Source organism: Daphnia pulicaria, unplaced genomic scaffold, assembly GCF_021234035.1.
Source record: "Daphnia pulicaria isolate SC F1-1A unplaced genomic scaffold, SC_F0-13Bv2 h1tg000244l, whole genome shotgun sequence".
In the NCBI taxonomy this organism is placed as follows: Eukaryota; Metazoa; Arthropoda; class Branchiopoda; order Diplostraca; family Daphniidae; genus Daphnia; species Daphnia pulicaria.
In genome coordinates, this window is record NW_025804914.1 from 37,501 (window position 1) to 42,206 (window position 4,706).

The 4,706-nt window shown below is 49.5% G+C and overlaps 3 non-coding genes across 3 annotated transcripts in view; all 3 read right to left on the reverse strand.

The window, feature by feature from the left end:
- Window positions 1-412, reverse strand: part of LOC124320061 — a 4,575-nt gene extending 4,163 nt beyond the window's left edge. The window contains exon 1 of the ribosomal RNA XR_006913753.1: window positions 1-412. This exon is cut by the window's left edge and continues 4,163 nt beyond it. This is a non-coding gene — a ribosomal RNA (large subunit ribosomal RNA).
- Window positions 413-1,053: 641 nt separating this feature from the next.
- Window positions 1,054-1,206, reverse strand: LOC124320068. The gene has a single exon (XR_006913757.1). It is a non-coding gene; the product is annotated as a 5.8S ribosomal RNA (ribosomal RNA).
- Window positions 1,207-2,142: 936 nt separating this feature from the next.
- On the reverse strand, window positions 2,143-4,437 carry LOC124320070. Its single transcript, XR_006913760.1, has one exon. It is a non-coding gene; the product is annotated as a small subunit ribosomal RNA (ribosomal RNA).
- Window positions 4,438-4,706: the final 269 nt, after the last annotated feature.

A 4,706-nucleotide genomic window follows, 5' to 3' on the forward strand; every position in this document is an offset into this window, starting at 1 on the left:
CTCTCTCTTCAAAGTTCTTTTCAACTTTCCCTCGCGGTACTTGTTCGCTATCGGTCTCGTGGCGATATTTAGCCTTAGAAGGAGTTTACCTCCCGCTTAGGGCTGCACGCTCAAGCAACCCGACTCTTGGGAAGGGATCCGATGCACGGTCTCGGCTCGTCTTATCTACGGGCCTGACACCCTCTGTGGGTTGCTCGCCCCGTTCATGGAGACTTGGACGATAGATACCGGACAGACGCGCACGATCCTCCCGAACACCACATTCCTCGGCACCCGCTCAACCGGGCGCGAGGTTCGGTGCTGGGCTCATCCCTGTTCGCTCGCCGCTACTAAGGGAATCCTTGTTAGTTTCTTTTCCTCCGCTTACTGATATGCTTAAGTTCAGCGGGTAGTCTCATCTAAACTGAGGTCAGAATGAATTGTTTGTTTTCAAAAGGAGACAACACTTTATCTAGCTCGGCAGACTTTGGCGTTTTAAAGCCGGGAAAGATTGAATAATTGCCGGTTCAAATTTTTTTTTTTCGAAATAAAGCGAGTCTCTCGTTATTCGCAAAAATTAATTTACGAAAAGTGACAGGGCGTCCTGCGGCTTTTTGTATTGAAACAACGCGTCGTGCGCGAACCAAGCTTGCATAACGAGCGGTTAGAGTGAGTGATAATTCGCGGTGGTCGACACTTCGACACGCCCGGCGCACACACACAACTAAACTCGCGTTGAAGCGGTATATCGCGCACACGCAGCCGACACCTTGTTCGAGAAGATGTGTTTATTTCTAAAATTTTTTTTTGAGTTGGCTCAAAAATTTCCCATCTGTTTTGCCATCGAAAAAGGTTTCTTTTGAATAGAGAGGAAAAAAACAAAACAGGGCGAACCTTCTTTTATTTTTCCCCCTTTTTTGTATTTGAGGCATCGCGGACACTTAAGTCGCGCGGCACCCAGACGTTAGAGATTCGGGAGCTTTTATGCGGTCAGGCCGGGTGAAAAATAAATCTCGCCGCGACCCAACATGCAAAACCAAGACTGAAAAAATCTCTGTTCGTTCATCATTCGACCGACCCTCAGTCAGATGTGGCCCGAGCGAGAAGCTGGGCCGCCATTTACGTTCAAGATTTCGATGCTCCATGTGTTCTGCAGTTCGCATGGATTAGCGCACTTTGCTGCGCTCTTCATCGATCCACGAGCCTAGTGATCCACCGTTCAGGGTCGTATATAAAACGACATATTCGTTTTCTTCTCTCTTTTTCTCCAACCCGCCCAAGCAAATGAATGCGAGGGCGGAGAAAGAAAGCCAGAAAGAAAATGTTCCGATAAACACTCGTACTAGAATTTGGGTTTAGTGTGTTATTGTGATTTTGAATTCTTCCTACTTCATCGAGAGGGCGAAGGGCAAGCTTAAAAAACATTCGGTTTTCAACGGCATAGTGTCGGGCTTTGGAGTGTTAGTCTATACGACGCACACGCACGCAACCACGAGTATCTACGCCCGAAAAGAACGTCCAGAGTAAAGTCTCACACTTTCGTCCCCCACCGAGAATCAAAAAATCCCGAAGACGAAGAGAGAAACAAAAAAAAAACAATTTCGATTGGGCGTATCCGCTTTAAACCACCGCGCATCAGAGCGCCTGATACCCGTTCAAAATCTTGATGTTTTTTTTTTTTTTTTCCGACTCTCCATCCACCGAGTTTTTATTTTTCAAAGTGTTTGATTTAGGGACTAAGACTTTATAAAATCTCCTTTATTGTTCCTTCGGTACTCGCGGCCCAGGCGGGCTATCGTATTCTTCACTCTACTAACGTCAACACTGTGAGCGCCGCTAAAGGTCGAATGAATCTATAGAGACATTCACCATCGAAGCAGGAAGAATTTGCTCACGGCCATAGACCAAATCGAAAGACTTTGTGTTTTTTTTTGAGCCGAGAGGAAAGAAAAATCAATTTGAAAAGGCGAATCCGCTTTAAACCACCGCGCATCAGAGCGCCTGATACCCGTTCAAAATAAATGATTTTCTTCCGTCAACCCACACATAGTTCATACGATGTCTTACGCCGAAAGACTTTTGATGGGGTTTTTTTTGTTTTGCAACTTTTAGTTGTTTCGTGCTCAACCAAAGCCATATGCGCAAAACATTTGTCTTGTTCGTTTATGATCCTTCCGCAGGTTCACCTACGGAAACCTTGTTACGACTTTTACTTCCTCTAAAGGATCAAGTTCGACCATCTTTCAGTCTCGCCGTTGGTAGGCACCGCACGGGCAGAGATTGCTCCCCACTCGACGGCACCCCGACAAGCCCGTCCGAAGGCCTCACTAAATCATTCAATCGGTAGTAGCGACGGGCGGTGTGTACAAAGGGCAGGGACGTAATCGACGCGGGCTAGTGACCCGCGCCTACTAGGGATTCCTGGTTCATGGGGATCATTGCAGTCCCCAATCCCAACCACGAAGGAGGTTCAGCGGTTACCCGGTCCTTTCGGACAGGGAGAGTGAAACACGCTGATTCCTTCAGTGTAGCGCGCGTGCGGCCCAGGACATCTAAGGGCATCACAGACCTGTTATTGCTCACTGTCACGCGGCTGGACGCCGCTTGTCCCTCTAAGAAGACTGCGTGACGGACGCGAGAGCAGAAGGTATCGCCGGGGATGACGACGACCGAATAACAATAGAGCCAGCCCCCGCGAGACATTCCCGACAAAGCCCCGCCATACCTCATCCGCCAGGCAACCAACCCGTGAAGGCCGTACACCCGACGAACAAAGCACAACGAAACCAAGCCGAGAGATTGCCTCACTAAAGGAACCAGTCCCACCGAGACCCGAATCGCCGCCACCTGATCCCGACGCCTCCGTACTCCCTTCGGTTTCAATTGATAAAACCCGTCACCTATTTAGCAGGCTAGAGTCTCGTTCGTTATCGGAATTAACCAGACAAATCGCTCCACCAACTAAGAACGGCCATGCACCACCACCCACCGAATCAAGAAAGAGCTCTCAATCTGTCAATCCTTCCAGTGTCCGGGCCTGGTGAGGTTTCCCGTGTTGAGTCAAATTAAGCCGCAGGCTCCACTCCTGGTGGTGCCCTTCCGTCAATTCCTTTAAGTTTCAGCTTTGCAACCATACTTCCCCCGGAACCCAAAGACTTTGGTTTCCCGGAAGCTGCCCGTCGAGTCATTGGAGTAACTCCGACGGATTGCTGGTTGGCATCGTTTATGGTTAGAACTAGGGCGGTATCTGATCGCCTTCGAACCTCTAACTTTCGTTCTTGATCAAGGAAAACATTCTTGGCAAATGCCTTCGCTGTTGTTCGTCTTGCGGCGGTCCAAGAATTTCACCTCTGTCGCCGCAGTACGAATGCCCCCGTCCGTCTCTATTGACCATTACCTCGGGTCCAAAAGTAAAAGACCAGCAAAATCGGACCGAGGTCCTATTCCATCATTCCATGCTGCGATATTCAGGCGTTGGGATACACCTGCTTTGAGCACTCTAATTTGTTCAAAGTAAACGTTGCCGGCCGCCCGAGACACCCGGTGAAGGGCACCCCGAACGATTGACTGGGTGGAGCGAATCGAGTCAACTACGACCAAAATTTAAAAAAGAACCCGAAAGAACTTTCCAACTCTGGCCGCAGATACAACAACGACGCACCGACCACCACTCCGGCGATGTTGTCCGACCGTGAAGAGAGTCGGGCTTTGACACCCGGGCTCCCAGAGCGTGAAACGCAACACCCTTGATTCAGAGCGGCGCCGCCCGGCCGAAGACAGACATCCGACTACGAGCTTTTTAACCGCAACAACTTTAATATACGCTATTGGAGCTGGAGTTACCGCGGCTGCTGGCACCAGACTTGCCCTCCAATGGTTCCTCGTTAAAGGATTTAAAGTGTACTCATTCCAATCACGGGGCCTCGGAAGAGTCCCGTATCGTTATTTTTCGTCACTACCTCCCCGTGCCGGGAGTGGGTAATTTGCGCGCCTGCTGCCTTCCTTGGATGTGGTAGCCGTTTCTCAGGCTCCCTCTCCGGAATCGAACCCCGATTCCCCGTTACCCGTTGCAACCATGGTAGGCGCGTAACCTACCATCGACAGTTGATAAGGCAGACATTTGAAAGATACGTCGCCGGCGCGAAGGCCGTGCGATCGGCGTGAAGTTATCCAGAGTCACCAAAATTGGTACGGTGCGCGAGCCCGAAAGCCCGGCCCCGACTGGTTTTGATCTAATAAAAGCACCTCTTCTGCGAGCCCGAAAGCCCGCAGTCGAGGCTCGAGTGCATGTATTAGCTCTAGAATTACCACAGTTATCCAAGTAGGATGGAGTGGATCTAAGGAACCATAACTGATTTATTGAGCCATTCGCGGTTTCGCCGTCTAGCGGCTTGTACTTAGACATGCATGGCTTAATCTTTGAGACAAGCATATGCTACTGGCAGGATCAACCAGGTATTTCGTGTATGTTTGTTTGATATGCATCCGGCGAGTTGCGGGTTTTTATTTCGCCCACGCATCACCAAACACACACCAAATCAACACGTTTTTCGTTTTTTTTCTTTTTCTTCGGAAACTAAAATTTTTGATCGCAACGCCTGGCGTGTCACAGCGAGTCCCAGTGAAGAGAAACACCGATCCGATCCGTTTGTTGGATTTTTTTCATTTCAATTTCCAAAGTCAAAGACCATTCAACGGTCTATGAGCCCAAAGTGAATCGGATTCAT